Source organism: Schistocerca nitens, chromosome 4 (assembly GCF_023898315.1).
Source record: "Schistocerca nitens isolate TAMUIC-IGC-003100 chromosome 4, iqSchNite1.1, whole genome shotgun sequence".
NCBI lineage: Eukaryota > Metazoa > Arthropoda > Insecta > Orthoptera > Acrididae > Schistocerca > Schistocerca nitens.
Genome location: NC_064617.1, coordinates 756,383,860 through 756,403,932, shown reverse-complemented (window position 1 = coordinate 756,403,932; position 20,073 = coordinate 756,383,860). Strand labels below are relative to the sequence as shown.

General features: G+C 41.1%; 1 protein-coding gene and 1 pseudogene across 2 annotated transcripts in view; one reads left to right on the top strand and one right to left on the bottom strand.

Annotated features, from left to right (window-relative positions):
* Positions 1–20,073, top strand: part of LOC126253048 (cationic amino acid transporter 2) — a 512,658-nt gene that overhangs the window by 65,066 nt on the left and 427,519 nt on the right. The window lies entirely within an intron of this gene.
* LOC126254465 (5S ribosomal RNA) lies at positions 14,420–14,537 on the bottom strand (annotated as a pseudogene).

Genomic DNA, 20,073 nt, shown 5'->3' with positions numbered 1-20,073 from the left:
CAACGAGAAGGAGTTAGTTCTCGTCACATTTCTTAAGAATCATTCAGCGAGTTTTAAAATTTCAACGTGCTGAAATCTGCCCTTTCGTTTCCGCAAGATCTGCGTCTCTAGCGTCATCTGGCTAAATTAAACTTTCTACTCAGTGTTGATAACGGGTAGTAGTTACCACTTTTCAGTTGGTTCTGTTAAGGGCTTCTTTCGCTTTTCTCAATATTTTTCGCTCCTCAGCTTTGATTTCCAAATTTAAAAATTCAAATGGCTCCAAGCATTATGGGACTTAACATCTATGGTCATCAGTCCCCTAGACTCAGAACTACTTAAACCTTACTAACCTGAGGACATCAAAAACATCCATGCCCGAGGCAGGAATCGAACCTGCGACCGTAGCAGCAGCGCGGTTCCGGACTGAAGAGCATAGAATCGCTCGGCCATAGCGGCCGGCTCCAAATTTATTCTCTTTGTATTCTTTCGGTAAGCCGTGCGTTAGATGGTATCTCATCTTGAGGAATCGAGGAAAGAAATTCTGTGTCCGTTTTCCTTCAGTTTCGTCTTGTGTTTCCGGCCAATGACCTTTCCGATTTCGTAAGTCATGATGATGTCTCACATGTGCGTAGTTATGCAGGACGCTACAAGGCATGCTCGGCGGCGACCTTAGGAGGTGGTTGTTTTTGTTCCCATGCATCAATTAGGCGAACTCGTGCAGCCCTGAGTAACACCACGTGAAGGTCAGGCTTAACAGCTACTGCCCGCCCAAGAAAAAGCAGCAGCAGAAACTAAAGTTGCGTCAACTGTCAAGTGGGCTGTTTTATTGTAAATGTGTCCTGGTTTAATCATCCACGTATGGCATGAGTCATGACTCCTAGTGCGGGTACGGTTAATGAATGGGGGACATCTGATGCTCTAGTTAGAACTCGAACTTCTGTACTTACAGTTAGTAACGCTCGTTTTTTTTTTGCCACGAGTTTTCTGACTGGCTTAATGCGGCCTTCCATAAATTCCTCTCCTGTGCCCATCTTTTCATCTGAGAGAGCATTTGCAAGCTACATCCTCAATTATTTGCTGGAACGCTAGGTATGCGTACATTTAAAGGAAAGGAAAAGGGATTTTCCCGGCCTCCCTGTGTAATTCAGACTCATGATGTGCGAACAGCCGGCCGCTGTGGCCGAGCGGTTCTAGGAGCTTCAGTCCGGAACCGCGCTGCTGTTACGGTCGCAGGTTCGAATCCTGCCTCGGGCATGGATGTGTGCGATGTCCCTAGGTTAGTTAGGTTTAAGTAGTTCTAAGTCTAGGGGGACTGATGACCTCAGAAGTTAAGTCCCATAGTGCTTAGAGCCATTTGATACATTAGAATCTGCCAACATTGTGGACGAAACTGTTCTGTCGGTTCGGCCAGGCGGCAATATGGCGATCATCCGGCGCCGCTGTCACATTTTGTGGTCCCTCTGCGCTGTGTACGACCCTCTTTTGCCGGCCGAAGTGGCCGTGCGGTTAAAGGCGCTGCAGTCTGGAACCGCAAGACAGCTACGGTCGCAGGTTCGAATCCTGCCTCGGGCATGGATGTTTGTGATGTCCTTAGGTTAGTTAGGTTTAACTAGTTCTAAGTTCTAGGGGACTAATGACCTCAGCAGTTGAGTCCCATAGTGCTCAGAGCCATTTTTACGACCCTCTTTTATCCACTGATTCCTCCAGGCAACACCGTTGATGCAATGTGGCCTGTACGAGCTATAACGTTACAGCACAACAAACCCCTTGCCCTAAGACTAATCATTCTGTCCCGTTTAGTGACAACCACAAAATTATCAATAAGAGGAACTGCTTCACAAAAGCCGGGAGCCTGGAAATTTATTTTGGTATCAGCATATTCTCTCTGTTACACAGTAATGTAATAAGTATGCTCTAATCTTAAGAGCATACAATTAATTCATTGTAAATCTGCTATAGTTTTAAACAATGACATATAATTGCTACAAATACAGTGCAATGACGTTGAAGTGATTTTCAGTGTTTACAAGTGGTGTTTCCTTTGAAAGTGTATTTTTTGACAGAATCTACTGCTGAGAATAGAGCTGAATTGTTGTTATGAAGATTATAGCTATAAAATTCCTAACAGGAAACGTTTTATAACTTGTACTTGACCATTGAAGTTCCTTTGAGTGTATCCAAACGATTCCTTTCTTTTGTCCGCCGAGCAGCTGTGAGAGAAAAGACACGTGCAGTAGTTGCGGTGCTATTAGAACACCAAAGAAAAAGTCGCAAATCTTCAAAATTTCGGATAATATTTCGACATTTTGACACTTCTTAAAGGACACCACTGTTGGCCCAACGCTGTTTTCACCCTGCATTGAGGAACTGTCACAATTAATGATATTGCACAACTGATCAAACAGTTTCGAAGCATCATTTTTACGCCTTTGGTTTGTAAGTACTGAACACATGGAAGGTTGTCTTCAAAGCAAAGGTCGTTCAAGTCTCTGAGTTAAGCCATTTGAAGACTTGAATTCTTCCATTGGCTGCTTCCATTATTAAAGGTATTCAGTATAAGTTTCTTAGAAACAAGATACATAGTCGCTTCCCTGAAGCTCGCTAGATTCCAATTTCACTTGTCACTCCCCCTGCGATTACACAGTACCTTGTTGTTTGCTCTGAGGCCTTCAGTCCAATCACTTTCCTCGTCGATAGCACGCTTGTATCCCATATTAACTAACAAATAATGTAACTGTTCAGTTCAAATGTGTGTGAATTCCTAAGGGATCAAACTGCTGAGGTCATTCTGCTTAAACTAACTTACTCTGCTTAAACTAACTTACGTTAAGAACACACACACACACACACACACACACACACACACACACACACACACACACACCTATGCCCGAGGGAGGACTCGAACCTCCGGCGGGAAGGGTCGCGCAATCCGTGACATGACGCCGTGACGCCGCAAACCGCACGGCCACTCTGCGCGGCTAATTTAATTGTCATGCACTGCATATTTAACTTCACTTTCATTTAGTCCAAATACAAAGCATAGGTATTTTCCTTTTAATTTGCCTGAGAAACTGCACTGGCTTTTAATTAGTAGGATGCAATCGTATACAGCGACAGTTCTTCACTAAAATTCTCAATAAAACACCATTTATTAACACGATAACATACGATAGTTCCAGCTTGAAATGATTTACTAACGAACTTTTGTTTCACAGCGTAGAAATATTCTGACAACGCTCGACAAACTAAAATATTTGGAATCGAGATATCGTACACATAGACTATCAATACAATGTTCTACCAACAATTACACCTTTGGTAGTGAAAAGATAGAGCAAAACGCATGAAGTTTTTAAATATATCTAATTACATTACACTGGAATTTGTTAGATGATTAAATACATCTTAGTTACCAAAAAAGTCAGACATTTTCCATAAAACAAAAATGCGGACCTGACATTAAAGAAATCGTCGAAAAGCCGGGTATGTCTGGAAAAAGCCTAACGGTTAGTAACTCTAGTCCTGTACGAACTCACTCGCACTTCGAACTCGCACTTCGAACTCGCACTTCGAACTCGCACTTCGAACTCGCACTTCGAACTCGCACTTCGAACTCGCACTTCGAACTCGCACTTCGAACTCGCACTTCGAACTCGCACTTCGAACTCGCACTTCGAACTCGCACTTCGAACTCGCACTTCGAACTCGCACTTCGAACTCGCACTTCGAACTCGCACTTCGAACTCGCACTTCGAACTCGCACTTCGAACTCGCACTTCGAACTCGCACTTCGAACTCGCACTTCGAACTCGCACTTCGAACTCGCACTTCGAACTCGCACTTCGAACTCGCACTTCGAACTCATCCAGGCATACCGGTACTGGCTGCAAGTTTCCACCTCATTTGACGGCTCTGCATCGACTGAGCATATTGTAACATTTATCTTTCAGCAGCTCTTGGTCTTGTGGTTAGTACTGCCAACTCTCGATCACTTGGTCCCGGCTTCGATTTCCGGCCAGGTTCGGCATTTTCTCCTCTTGGGACTGTGTGTGTGTGTGTGTGTGTGTGTGTGTGTGTGTGTGTGTGTGTGTGTGTGTGTGTCACGCGCACGTATCATTTCAACACTGATCTATTCGGCCAGACAGAAGAGGGTGCCTCTGGGCCCACATGCACGCCATCTCTGTGCAATTGTTACCACTTCTAAGGTTCCACTATTCTACAGATCTCCGATTTTTTGAATGATTCAGATCATTCGCTCTGGGCGTTATAATCTTCACAAACAGTAGTGCAGTTAATTCGGAACGCTAGCTTCAGTGTATGCACCAAGCGTTGTTTAGCTACAAATTTCTGTGTATGTTTTCAAAATTTGTTAAAGATGCGACATCATTGTGTGCCGCTGCGTTCTCCGCGAACAGAGCGAACGACAGATAAGGGCTAACAGGTCATTCTCGTAATCACGTCTAGCATTGGTATAGTCTCGCTTCTTTGAGGCTCGCTAGATTCCCCTTTCACTTATGACTTGTCCCCTGCGATGACACAATACCTTGGTATTTGCTCTGATGCCTTCAGTCCAATCACTTTCCTCGTCTGATACTAGGGACAGTACGAATTTTATTTACTAATCGAAAGTGCGAAAATGTATTGAAGGCGTTACGGAAGTCAAACGTGGCATCCCCCTGACCGTACCACTACACCTTTTGGTCCTCATGAACATAAACATTGGGCTAGGTTTCCCACGTCGTCTTGTTGAACCTGAGTTGTTCCGATTCTAAAACGTCATCAGACGCAAAAAAAAAAAAAAAATCACTGAACATTTCAAACCACTGTCGCAGAAGTATTGGGTTCATTTTATGATGGGAGACATCAGACCAACGATCGTAAGCTAAAGGTCAGCGGCGATCTGCTGGCGACAATTGACTGCATCCGCGGCTGACACGCGTCGTCGCGCTATCCGTCGTGAGTGGGGATAAGTGGCGTACACGAATCTAGCGTACGACGTGGCCCTGTACTGCCGCACGAAAAACCTTCCTACGTGTTTAATTCTGGACTTACGAACAATACGACTCGAATCTAGACACCATTCTATTAATAATGTATAATATTACATGAACTACTTTGGAAAAGGAATTAAACTTCAGGAAGAAGAAATAAAAATTTTGACATTTGTCGAAGACACTGTAATCCAGTCAGAAGACGTAGATTATTTATTTATCGTTTGACATAAACACTTGAACGTGCATGGTACGTTGGAAGTTTAAATTAATCCTGATGAGGATTTTATATACATTAGTTATAAAATAGATATTTAAAATACGCACTAAAACGAACAGCACAATATGTGATGCAATGGACTGGATCATGACCTGTACAAATGGCTTGTGAGAAGAGCCAATAGAAGGAACAGTAAATTATACTCACAAGCTGCGACATCGTCGCGAACAAACAGTGACCCGTATATGTAATAAGTTTCCTTTAGTAGTACTGACAAAATTTACATTTGTGCGCTTTAAATATGAAGAGGCATACATGTTTCATAAAAACAAAGTCCTAATGTACTGCAGCCATAGTGGCATCGTCAAATGTTAAATGCGGAATCGGCACCAGTATCGTCAAATTATACATTGAGAAGACGAGTTGATTGGACCTTGAAGTCAGCAATACAGAGAACATTAATATGACCAAAAAGTAAAAAAAAAAAAAGAAATGAACTATATATTCACTCCAATGAGGTTCACTGGATTAAGAGAGATCAGCAGTAAGCATAATTCTTATATATTGTGTACATCATCCAACCAAGAAACTGCAGCATCCTTTAGTTCATACAAATCTGATTTTGGGTCTGGGTACGCCCTGATGTTGGAGTCACATTATGGTAAATTGTCTGGCGCATAGCTCCAGTCACACTAAGGGTTTGAGGATTTGCCCATTTATACAGGAAGTCCTGGCAGACGGTAAGACCTGAAAGTACAGTTGAGAGGAGTGAACAGTCTTGAAAAGAGACGGACACTCGCAAATGTAAAACAACGGTAATGGAAATGAAACCCGGCGATGCTGAGGGAATTATATTGTTGTTGTAGTCTTCAGTCCTGAGACTGGTTTGATGCAGCTCTCCATGTTACTCTATCCTGTGCAAGCTTCTTCATTTCCCAGTACCTACTGCAACCTACATCCTTCTGAATCTGCTTAGTGTATTCATCTCTTGGTCTCCCTCTACGATTTTTACCCTCCACGCTGCCCTACAATGCTAAATTTGTGATCCCTTGATGCCTCAAAACATGTCCTACCAACTGATCCCTTCTTCTAGTCAAGTTGTGCCACAAACTTCTCTTCTCCCCAATCCTATTCAATACCTCCTCATTAGTTACGTGATCTACCCACCTTATTAGGAAGTGAGATATCAAAAGCAGCAGATTAGTGTTCCTATTTGGGCAGAAAAGTGATGGTGGCCAGATCAGAGAGGATGTAAAATACAGACAGGCAACAGCAAGAAAAGCATTTCTTAAAGAAGAGAGTTTATCTATTGTTGCATATAATAAAATTATAAATGGCCTATGTCTGTACATAGGAGATATTTAAGAAAACTTAATATGAGGAGTCTTCGTAACAGTTCACTTTCGGATTGTAGGTCTAACTTAAAATCTGGTGCATGTTTCACATCGATACGCCGCTAGAAGCAGAGTTATCTATACATTAACTGGGGCCGTAAGGGGAAATCGGAATGCATAGGAGATACAGGGAAACTGTCTTCGGAACCTTTAAGTCCTTTTTTGTGAAACCAATGTAGCCATAATGAACTTTTTGGTCAAGCGTAAATTACCCCACTATACAGGAATTATATCCGATGAAAAATTGCGGTTGCTATGAGTTTGCATTTAGTGCATGTTAACTAATATATTAAATTTTATTTTATCCATATTTTGCAGCTTCAAACGTGACAATTTTGACAGACAAATACACAAAAGCAAGACAACGAATGGCAATACTATGAAAGAATAGAAAATATTCGCCAGTATCCCATACCTGGGCCCCACATCACAAGAAATAGCTAACCTTTTCAGAAAAACAAATGTAACAGTTTCATTCTCAACTAAAGTTAGGATACATACTCACCCATAACATAAAATCAAATACGCAAATATACAACAACAGTGGAGTGTACAAAGTATCATGGCCGAGTTGACCTGCCTTCTATGTAGGGGGAAACAGGCAGAAACTTCAAAACCCGCTTTCAAGAATTTGCAAATGCTTTCAGGCTCAACCACTTTGAAAAATCAGTCATTGCACAACATATGTTGGAAACGAAACATGTCATCAAAAACCTAGAAAACAATTTGGTAGTATTACATAACGAAGCCAATGGTAAGACCTTAAATCTGTTAGAACAACTGGAGATGTGCCTCTATAAAATCAAGAAACCAAAATCGATATTAAATGAACAGATTTCGCAAGCCACAGCTATTTCAGTAATTTCAAAGACCTACTCTAAAGTTATTTCCTACATACACTACTGCCCATTAAAATTGCTACACCAAGAAGAAATGCAGATGATAAACGGGTATTCATTGGACAAATATATTATACTAGAACTGACATGTGATTACATTTTCACGCAATGTGGGTGCATAGATCCTCAGAAATCAGTACCCAGAACAACCACCTCTGGCCGTAATAATTGCCTTCATATGCCTGGGCATTGAGTCAAACAGAGCTTGGATGGCGTGTACAGGTACAGCTGCCCATGCAGCAACACGATACCACAGTTCATCAAGAGTAGTGACAGGCGTATTGTGACGAACCAGTTGCTCGTCCACCATTGACCAGACGTTTTCAGTTGGTGAGCGATCTGGAGAATGTGCTGGTCAGGGCAGCAGTCGAATATTTTCTGTATCCAGAAAGGCCCGTACAGGACCTGCAACATGCGGTCGTCCATTATCCTGCTGAAATGTAGGGTTTCGCAGGGATCGAATGAAGGGTAGATCCACGGGTCGTAACACATCTGAAACGTAACGTCCACTGTTCAAAGTGCCGTCAATGCGAACAAGAGGTGACCGAGACGTGTAACCAATGGTACCCCATACCATCAGGGCCGGGTAATACGCCAGTATGGCGATGACGAATACACGCTTCCAATGTGCGTTCACCGCAATGTCGCCGAACACGGATGCGACCATCATTATGCTGTAAACAAAACCTGGATTCATCCGAAAAAATGACGTTTTGCCATTCGTGCATCCAGGTTCGTCGTTGAGTACACCATCGCAGGCGCTCCTGTCTGTGATGTAGCGTCAAGGGTAACTGCAGCCATGGTCTCCGAGCTGATAGTCCATGCTGCTGCAAACGTCGTCTAACTGTTCGTGCAGATGGTTGTTGTCTTGCAAACGTCCCCATCTGTTGACTCAGGGATCGAGACGAGGCTGCACGATCCGTTACAGTCATGCGGATAAGATGCCTGTCATCTCGACTGCTAGCGATACGAGGCCGTTGGGATCCAGCAAGTCGTTCCGCATTACCCTCCTGAACCCACCGATTCCATATTCTGATAAGTCATTGGATCTCGACCAATGCGAGCAGTAATGTTCATAATGGTTCAAATGGCTCTGAGAACTATGGGACTCAACTTCTGAGATCATTAGTCCCCTAGAAATTAGAACTAGTTAAACCGAACTAACCTAAGGACATCACACACATCCATGCCCGAGGTAGGATTCGAACCTGCGACCGTAGCGGTCTCGCGGTTCCAGACTGCAGCGCCTAGAACCGCACGGCCACTTCGGCCGGCGGCAGCAGCAATGTTGCCATACGATAAACCGCGATCAAAGTCGGAAACGTGGTGGTACGCATCTCCTCCTTACACTAGGCATCACAACGACGTTTCACCAGGCAACGCCGGTCAACTGCTGTTTGTGTATGAGAAATCGGTTGGAAACTTTCCTCATGTCAGCACGTTGTAGGCGTCGCCACCGGCGCCAACCTTGTGTGAATGCTCTGAAAAGCTAATAATTTGCATATCACAGCATCTTCTTGCTGTCGGTTAAATTTCGCGTCTGTAGCACGTCATCTTCGTGGTGTAGCAATTTTAATGGCCAGTAGCGAGTGTCAATTGCTTTTCTTTAGCACTATGAAAAATTCAACTTTGACTGTACCATGTACAAAAACATCTGGGAACTGCTTACAAACATGTGTTCGCGATTGTGCCTCTTGAATGAAGTGATATATTTGAAAACGATGGAGAAAAAACGTATGCTGTTGCTAAAACGTTAAAAACTCTGCTCTTGGATTATTTGGTAAGTTTACACTGCTGATCTTTTCCACTATTTCGCACATATTTTCCGCGTTTGTGTTACTAAATTCGTAAATTAACATCAAACCTTTTTGTGACAGGAATATGCATTTCATATTATTCAAGAGAAAAAATAAAGCATGTATTAAGACGAATTACACCTGAAGATGGACCCACAGGGTCCGAAATACATCGTGTACTGAATAAAACAAGAAAAGTTGTGACTGAAGGCGTTTTTTAATTCGTACCTCGAGTGTAATATATTAAATTATTCCTTAAACTCGTGAGGAGATCCGAGTCGCTACAAAATGGATTGTATGTAACTAACTCAGTTCCATTTGCGTGCGCAGACAATAAATGCAGTATGAAATATTCATAACATCCCTCCTATCTCATAATCTGTGTGAGACATTTAAATGAGATTTTGGTAACTGATAGCATACAGAGAGGAGAGTATTTTGCCGTAGGGTTAATATGTGAAACTTCCTTATCTACCGTGCTAGACCAGTAACTACTGATTTTTTTCAGTGGAGTAATGTAATTTTTTAAGAGCCATCGATAGTTGGCAAAACGATAATTACTGTGGTGCTTGCAATAAAATAAATGAAGAAATTATATTTTTATTTTTGTGTGGAAAGTAATTTTTTAGAGAACTGTTGACCTGCCTTGTCCTCAGTTGCTTGTTTAATAATACGCCGTTTCTAGATTATTTTCGAAATTTAAACTGCATTAGAATGCATTTTGCAGAAGCCTGTTAACCACCTGTCACGTTTTAAATGATCGTCAATGTCTTTGGTGAACTAAAAGATGTTTGATGTAAAAAAAGTACGGTGCTTCACTTTGTATACGTATAGCAACTTAGTTGATATACTAGGTGCTGCGAATTGTTTTCAATTTCTCAGACCATTGGAATGCAGAAATAACATGGTTTGACAAGTTTAAATACCCAACCATTTATAAACAAAAATACACTGGGGTATAGGTTTCCGCCAAAATTGTAACAAAAGTCGTGATTTATTTTCCCAGGATTTCTTACTCATTTACATTCTCTTCAGAGAAGGATAATCAGTGGTGAGTTTTGAGTAGTACTTAACTTCTCTTGTTGCTATGTTAAAATTGGCTTCTTTTGCCAAACCACAGCAGATGTTACGAAGATTCATCTTACTAACATTCTAATTCAGTTGAAATTACAATAGAATCCTTAAACAACATTTCAATACATTGTTTCAAACTATCAGAGATGAAAGGGATATTATAAATATTTCCATTAGCTTTATCAAATGCACATAAGCGGAACTTGCTTCGCTGCATACAATACTTTTTCTTGAGACTGAACGACAGACCTCCTCACGTTTTTAAAGAACAATTCGCTAGGTCAGCTACGTTTCGTATGCAGCAATGTCTGAGGAGGTAACATGCACTAAACACAAACTCGGACGACTCATATTTTTCATTGAAACAAATTCGAATATCGCGCAATAGTTTTTCATTTCGATATATCATAACAACCGTGACCATTAACGCACTGAGGCAGTTCCTATCCGCTCTCTGCTCTCTGCCACTCTCTTTCAGCTAAAAAAAGAAAAAAAAGCATGTTCACATGCTAAAAGTTTTGATGCAGACGGTGGAATGAGAATTGAGCCAGCTGGTACCCCACTTTTCTTCCAGTCTTTTGAAGAGGAATGTATTCGCCTTTTTGTGTTCCAACAGGAGCGTTTTTCAGCTAGTTCACTTCTTTTCCATGCTACAGTGGGGTGTGATGCTTATACGTATAAAACTGTATAGGTCAGTAAAGTTTTGACAGTTTATATGCTTTGATACACACAAACAACAAATAAGAAGGCACAATATAAGGTTATAACCAAACCGTTTGCTTCAGATTTTTTTTGGATACTTTACGCATCGATCGCAATTAATCGAAAACGTTCGTTTACGATTTGTAACATAAGAGTAAAAATGTTATTACAAATATTTTACTGAATTTACAGTCTTTCCAGTTTTACATAGTTCTGGACAGTCATTTTAAGTTGTTTTTAGGCGTGTTAAGATCCTTTTTAGCCCATTTTTCGTCACTGCCGTACCAGTTTGGGCATATCTGTAAAGGCGAGAAGTGCCCATTGTACAGAGAGAGCGCTTCATAAAGTTTTACTTATGGAAGAATGTTGACTAAAAACATAGTTTGGTTACTCAGAACCGTCGCAATTACCTATCTGTTCAATGCGTGACTTAAAACTAAATTTAAATCTCAAACCTGATATTACTTGCATAAGTACGGTAAATTTGAACCTCTAAATCTCGGTAACAGATAATGATATCGAAAAAGTTTGCGTTAGCCGGCCGAAGTGGCCGTGCGGTTAAAGGCGCTGCAGTCTGGAACCGCGAGACCGCTACGGTCACAGGTTCGAATCCTGCCTCGGGCATGGATGTTTGTGATGTCCTTAGGTTAGTTAGGTTTAACTAGTTCTAAGTTCTAGGGGACTAATGACCTCAGCAGTTGAGTCCCATAGTACTCAGAGCCATTTGAACCATTTTGAACCAAAGTTTGCATTCCCCGAGAACATCTTGAGAATATATGGTAAAAATTATGACGATCTGCCATGAAGAGAAATTATAGAAGTGGCCATCTCCACAACTGGTTCTCTTAGTAGCCAAAAAAATCGTGGAGTTTCGGGTTTTTCCCAGGGACCGTCCATGAACTTTTATAAGCCGCCAAAGGTTCACCCTAGACCACACCAAATGCAAAAGAACCAACCTATCTGCTCAGTTTGCCTGGGCTGGAGGAAGTGTGTAATGTTTAAATTTTGACGTTGTATACCTCGCAGCTACAATACGCCCGTTCTTCCGGTAGGTATACAAATGTTCGCTAGGCCAAGGGCTATCCTTACTTCTGTGGTCAATGGAACCCGAGATATGAACCCCTGAAAAATCACATTGTCGCCTGTCCACTTATGGCGCATATTGGTACCGTGGTACCGTGCATTGTCGTACGCGGACCGGTTTGCAACCGGCTTTGAGGTCTTATCACTGGGAAGTGTCGTACTTGACATGAAAATAGCGAGTGCAAGTTTTTCAGTCGCGTTAGCACACAGCGCAAACCATCGAAGAGGAAAACTGAAGGTCACCTACTGCGGGCAATGACAAGATCCAAAAACTCAGTCAAATAACGGGATAATAATAACAGTTACTCTTTGCGTTGTAGAATTTTAATTCACTGAGCTCAAATGAATTGTGCGCTTAAATTTAGCAATTTATTATTCTTTTTCCTTCCAATATTTCTTCATATAACCACGATCTTTCTTCTTGAATTCCGCTGTTGATACTGTTTTATTCTGATGATCTTCCAATCAAATTAGTGCGATTTAAATTAATATTTTTAATTTCATCTTAAACTATTTCTTCAGTGTGCCTATTACTGTTAGGCTTTCGTTAATTTTTGGTATCCGGTTGTTTTTAACAATAAGTCAAGAATCAGAATGTTCCTTGTGAGTGTTGTATGCATTGAGACTATACTATTGTAATCGCTCTTCCCTGAAAGTAATTTCAATTATTTTTTTCCGAAGCATTGGATTTCTTATGATTACTGTCTAAAGCAAATGTAATTTTCGCGTTTCGCTCCTAAAATAATCCTGAGAATTTTCTTCATTTTTTAATGAAATGGTTTTTCTATCAATAGTAACTGTTACAGATTCGTAAAGTGCTTTGCTTAGATCACTGTGTCGTAGTGTCGTTGTATGCTTAGCAATTTGGCAACGCTTGGCTAAACAGTTTCAAATGACATGGTAAGAAATGCCCGTGAATTCTGCGATTAAAAAAATCCTTGTCTGGCCCCTAGTAAGAAATTTGGAGTAAGATTTTTCCGTTATTTAATTCACCTCTTTGAACACTTCAAATAGCTTGTTAAATATTGGATAGGATTTCTAACAGTGAAAACCAGACACTTGAGAATTTTTGCTACTATTTAATTATTTGAGAACCAACTTAATAAGAAAGTACTGTTGGTGACGTTGTTAATTACCAATCATCGGCATTCCCTCTAGGACGGATTTGGGAAATTTTAAATCTGACTTTCAACGGTCTACTCTGTACGCTTAAATCAGCATTTACACTGCTAAAGAATTGCTAATGGTCTTGCAGACTGTATTAATAGTAACCTCAGACTTTCGGCAGATGGTGCAGCTATCAGAAAAAGCCTGAAAGCTTGTAAATGCGTTGCAGGGTATGTCGTGCTTAGAAATAATTGTTAAGAAAATTAGATACTTCGTGCCATTTCCGAGTTGACTAACGCTGAAGTTAACCCGGAAGGCTGTTGCGCGCGCATATTGAAGCGACGCGCCAAACATGTTCTTCGTTTGGCTTCGTAAAACCAAACATGAGAGCGAAACAAAAATTGGAGACGGGACGCTAGTTAGGACTGAACCCGTGCCAAAGGTTGGCCAGTCTTGTGCGCTATCATCTGCCCTATGAGAACAACTGACAACGTAATTGTATCTGACCGCCGGTTGAAATTGCCATCGCAACGGCCTGATTGGCTAACTTCAGTTCTAATTAACTCGGAAAAGGAGCAACGTGTCGTATTTTTTTCGTAACAAATATTTCTGAATGCAACCTACACTGCTACGCCCTTACAAGCTTTTTTGTGTGTTTCTGACCACCCTGTATATAGTACTGTCTGAAAAAGCTGCACAAATTTTTAGCCAGACCTTGATAAGTTTCAAAGTGGTGCAAATAATGGCAACCTTTTTAAATATTAAACAATGTAAAATTGCGTACTCCACAAAACGAAAGAAGCGTAGTATCATATAATTTTAGTGTCATCCGGTCACAGTTGAAATATGTCAACTCATACAAATAAATGCTTGTAACAGTTTATAGGGCTATGAAATGAAATGGAACGATCGCATAGGCTCAATCGTAGGCGAGGGAAAGTCACAGACTTCGGCTCTATGGTAGAATACTGCACTCACTAGCACTCCGTCTTCAGGCCACGAGTGGCCTACCGGGACCATCCGACCGCCGTGTGGATGCGGATAGGAGGAGCGTGGGGTCAGCACACCGCTCTTCCGGTCGTTATGATGGTATTCTTGACCGAAGCTGCTACTATTCGGTCGAGTAGCTCCTCAATTGGCATCACGAGGCTAAGTGCACCCCGAAAAATGGCAACAGCGCATGGCGGCCTGGAGGGTCACCCATCCAAGTGCCGACCACGCCCGACAGCGCTTAACTTCGGTGATCTCACGGGAACCGGTGTAACCACTGCGGCAAGGTCGTTGCCGGTAGAATACTGCACAGAAGACTGATTGCAAAACCCGTACTAGAATATTTCTCAAGTTTGTGAGACTACATCTACATCCATACTCCGCAGGCCACTTGACGGTGTGTGGCGGAGGGTACCTTGAGTTCCTCTTATATTATCTAGGGGGGAGCAATATACTGCTTGACTCCTCGGTGAAGGTATGGTCTCGAAACTTCAACAAAAGCACGTACTGAGCTACTGAGCGTCTCTCTTGCAGAGTCTTCCTCTGGAGTTTATCTGTCATCTCCGTAATGCTTTCGCGATTACTAAATGATCCTGTAACGAAGCGCGCTGCTCTCTGTTGGATCTTTCCTATCTCTTCTATTAACCCTATCTGGTACGGATCCCACACCGGTGAACAGTATTCAGGCAGTGGGCGAACAAGTCTACTGTAACCTACTTCCTTCGTTTTCGGACTGCATTTCCTTAGGATTCTTCCAATTAATCTCAGTCTGGCATCTGCTTTACCGACGATTAATTTTATATGGTCATTCCATTTTAAATCACTCCTAATGCCTACTCCCAGGGGACAAAAATGAGATATCGAATGTATACAAAAAAAAGGCAAAACGAATGGTCAGAGGTCTGTTTGACCCATAGCACCCGCGCCACGCGAATCATGAAAGAATTTGAACCGGCAACCGCTTACAAATAGACGCAAACTATCCCCTTGAAATCTAATTACAGTTTCAAGAGCCACCTTAAAGTGATTTATCTAGGAATATACTACAGCCCACTTACATGTCGCTCCCGTAAGGATAGCGATCATTCTTCCCGCTCTCCATACGTGACTGGAACGAAAAACAGCCCCTACAACTGTTAAAATAGGAAGCACCCTCTACCATGCCCTTCGGAGTTGTCTGCAGAGTATGAATATAGGTGCAGGACGACAAAAGACTTGCTGTACAGAGCGGCCTTGTAGGAGGAGGATTGAGTGTGTGAAGAAGTCTAAACGGGCGAGACCGCAGATTCGTAGCACCATGTCCCACAAACAGCCTGGGAATCCAGCGTTTTAGGCAAGAAACATCTGCTGCACGACCCTTGCCTCGCATGAGGAGAAATAGAAATCCACATCCCATTCGCTGATGACTGCCAATCAATGCGCAAACTATAAGGGGCAATGGACTACAGCAGATCTCACGCCTTTCACCAGAGGACACAAATAATATCAGTGGTCTTGTAACTGCTATGTAATGTAATGCTTGGCAGGGGAGTCGGTTTGTTGTTATGGAAAACGTATTACGACGTTTATGGAGATCGAAAATCTGCTCTATAAAAAGCAACATTGATTCTACAAACAGCGACCTACGAAACTCGGCTCGCTCTGTTCCTCCGTGAGATAGTGTGCCGTAGATATCAGTGCTCAGGTTGATGACGTGTCCCTCAACTTATGGAAGACATTTGACATCGTCCCGCACTCACGTTTAGTGAATAAAATATGAGCTTACCAAGTATCGGACCGGATTTGCGACTGAATTCAATACTTTCTTGAAGATAGAACTCAACAAGTCGTTCATGACGGGACAAAATCGACAAGGTAATTTCCGAAGTACATCAAGGAAATGATAGGACTGTTTCTGTTTATGATGTGTATAAATGACCCAGTAGAAAGCGTCGGAAGCTCTTTAAGACTGTGTCCGCAGCTCGTGGTCTCGTGGTCACGTTCTCGCTTCCCGAGCACAGGGTCCTGGGTTCGATTCCCAGCGGGTCAGGGATTTTTCACCTGCCTCGAGATGACTGCGTGCTTATGTTGTCCTCATCATTTCATCGTCATTCATGCAAGTGGCGAGATTGGACTGAGTAAAGGTTGGGAATTTGTACGGGCGCTGATAACCGCGCAGTTGAGCGCCCCACAAACCAGACATAATCATCATATCTTTAAGACTGTTCGCAGATAATGCGTTCGCAAGAAGGTAGCAACGACAGAAGACAGTTTGCATTTACAGAATGACCTGCAGAGGATTGATGAATAATGCAGGCTCTGGCAGTTGACCCTGAACGTGAATAAATGTGCGCATACACAGGGAAAAGAAATCCATTACTGTACAACTACACTATTGCTAACAAATTGCTAGAAACGCTATCTACCGTAAAATATCTGAGTAACCATCCAGAGCAACCTTAAATGGAATGACTACATAAAACACATAGGGTCTAGTAGCAAAAGCAGATGCCAGACTGAGATTTATGGGAAGACTCATAAGGAAATGTAGTTCATGTCCACCCCCAAAGCGGCTTATAAGGCGCTTGTTCGACCGATTCTTGAGTATTGTTCGTGAATATTGGATCCTTTCGTGGTACGACTGAGAGAGAGAGAGAGAGAGAGAGAGAGAGAGAGAGAGAGAGAGAAGACGAACGATGAGCCCCGCGCTTCGTCACTGTATCGTTTGGTAGGCGCGAGGAGGTTACCGAAATACTCAAATACTCAACTAAAACCATTGGCAGAAGTTACAGGAGAGGCGTTCTATATCGCGAGTAAGTTTACTATTTAAATTACGAAAGAGTACGTTCCGGCAAAAGTCGGACAAGTATTACTTCCTTCATAGAAGTCTCGCGAAGTGACCACAACGAGAAAATCCGAGAAATTAGAGGTAATATGGCGGTCTACCGACAAGCACTCTTCCCACGTGTCATTCGCGAATGGAATAGGGCGGTGTGTGTGTGTGTGTGTGTGTGTGTGTGTGTGTGTGTGTGTGTGTGTGTGTGTGTGTGTGTGTGTTAGACAGTGGTATCAGAAGTGCTCTCCATCACATGCCTTGCGGCGGATAGATGAAGACGAATATAGTGGGCCACGGACAAGAAAGTACAACTGATCTAAAGCAAAGAGACCAAAAGAGTGGTCGAAACGTCGGTTTTATTCAGTTGCTTTTATTATATAATATGGCACGCCACCACACCCAGAAACTGCTTATATGGAACACTGATGGAAGTTGTATAGGGCACTCCCAACCTGGGCGTAATTACCCCCAAAGGGATTAAATGAAATTTTGTGAGGGGTAAAAATACAGGGTTTCGATTGTGTTTTAGTCTTAAAACTAAATTATTTTTAAAAGATCAATAGTATTGTCCCTATTTCGTAAGACTGTAGTACTAATTAGAAAGCTGCCAATAATTAAATTTTTTAAATACTAGCATTAAGACGTGACATAATGTGGGTATTACGGATTGTGAAACGAATGTATGAATGTCTCCTTTGTATGTACTTCACCTATTGCGCACTTACCTTGTTCTTTGTACCACGCATCTATGACTGTAAAATTGAGACATATGTACATGAACACAATAGGTTAAGTCTATAGTGGGCTTACCAAGTGTACAAGTTATTAGAGTAATAAAATGTAATCCATCAAAAACACAAAAGAAGAAATTCAAAATTGTTGTCGAAAACTGTTGTTTAAAACTGTTAAAGAGGAAATGATTGACAATATACGATTCTGAGACCCTCTTATGATTATTTTAAATAAAGCTAAAGCCCTTTACGAGTTGTAGGTAGTTCCCTCAATGGACCAGATATTGCTTCATTATTCACTTCACAACAGATAAGTGAAGTAATAGTAAACACAAAACTCTGTAATTCAGTAATGGCTACTACAATGCTGTAGAGCCTACATATTGTTATTGTTATTGTTATTATTATTTATTATTATTATGCTTATTTTCTTTCCTTTCTCAGCCGTTATGTCTGGTTAAAAATGGAAAGTGACGCGGACCTTGATCAAGCGTGACTTCCTTTTAACTGTACAGCATATGTTATATTGCATTTAGGAACTTTCGGGTAATTGAACATGTATCAATAATTACAGATTTCTCTAGATGTATATATAAGTTGGGACGTAGCTGTATTTCATTGATGTACTGGTGGATATTGTGTGGTATGACTCCTGTAGTTGATAGTATAATTGGTATAATGTCAACTTTATCCTGATGCCAAATGCGCTTGACTGCCTCAGCCAGTTGGATGTATTTTTCAATTTTTTCTCCTGTTTTCTTCTGTATATTTGTTGTATTGGGTATGGATATTTCGATTACTTGCGTTAATTTCTTCTTTTTATTGGTGAGTATGATGTCAGGTTTGTTATGCGGTATTTTATCTGTTATAATGGTTCTGTTCCAGTATAATTTGTATTCATCGTTCTCCAGTACATTTTGTGGTGCATACTTGTATGTGGGAACGTGTTGTTTTATAAGTTTATGTTGTAAGGCAAGCTGTTGATGTATTATTTTTGCTACATTGTCATGTGTTCTGGGGTATTCTGTATTTGCTAGTATTGTACACACGCTTGTGATGTGATCTACTGTTTCTATTTGTTGTTTGCAAAGTCTGCATTTATCTGTTGTGGTATTGGGATCTTTAATAATATGCTTGCTGTAATATCTGGTGTTTATTGCTTGATCACGAATCCTTCCGTCTCACTGTATAGATTGCCTTTTCTTAGCCATGTGTTGGATGCGTCTTCATCGATGTGTGGCTGTGTTAGACGATACGGGTGCTTGCCATGTAGTGTTTTCCTTTTCCAATTTACTTTCTTCGTATCTGTTGTTGTTATGTGATCTAAAGGGTTGTAGAAGTGGTTATGAAATTGCAGTGGTGTAGCCGATGTATTTATATGAGTGATTGCTTTGTGTATTTTGCTAGTTTCTGCTCGTTCTAGAAAGAATGTTCTTAAATTGTCTACCTGTCCATAATGTAGGTTTTTTTATATCCATAAATCCCCTTCCTCCTTCCTTTCTGCTTAATGTGAATCTTTCTGTTGCTGAATGTCTGTGATGTATTCTATATTTGTGGCATTGTGATCGTGTACGAGTATAGAGTGCTTCTAGGTCTGTGTTACTCCATTTCACTACTCCAAATGAATAGGTCAATATTGGTATAGCATAAGTATTTATAGCTTTTCTCTTGTTTCTTGCTGTCAATTCTGTTTTCAGTATTTTTGTTACTGTTTGTCTATATTTTTCTTTTAGTTCTTCTTTAATATTTGTATTATCTATTCCTATTTTTTGTCTGTATCCTAGATATTTATAGGCATCTGTTTTTTCCATTGCTTCTATGCAGTTGCTGTGGTTATCCATTATGTAATCTTCTTGTTTGGTGTGTTTTCCCTTGACTATGCTATTTTTTCTTACATTTGTCTGTTCCAAAAGCCATATTTATATCATTGCTGAATACTTCTGTTATCTTTAGTTAATTGGTTGAGTTGTTGATTTGTTGCTGCCAGTAGTTTTAGATCATCCATGTATAGCAAATGTGTGATTTTGTGTGGGTATGTTCCAGTAATATTGTATCCATAATTTGTATTATTTAGCATGTTGGATAGTGGGTTCAGAGCAAGGCAGAACCAGAAAGGACTTAATGAGTCTCCTTGGTATATTCCACGCTTAATCTGTATTGGCTGTGATGTGATATTATTTGAATTTGTTTGGGTATTAAGTGTGGTTTTCCAATTTTTCATTACTATGTTTAGGAACTGTATCAATTTACGATCTACTTTGTATATTTCCAATATTTGTAGTAACC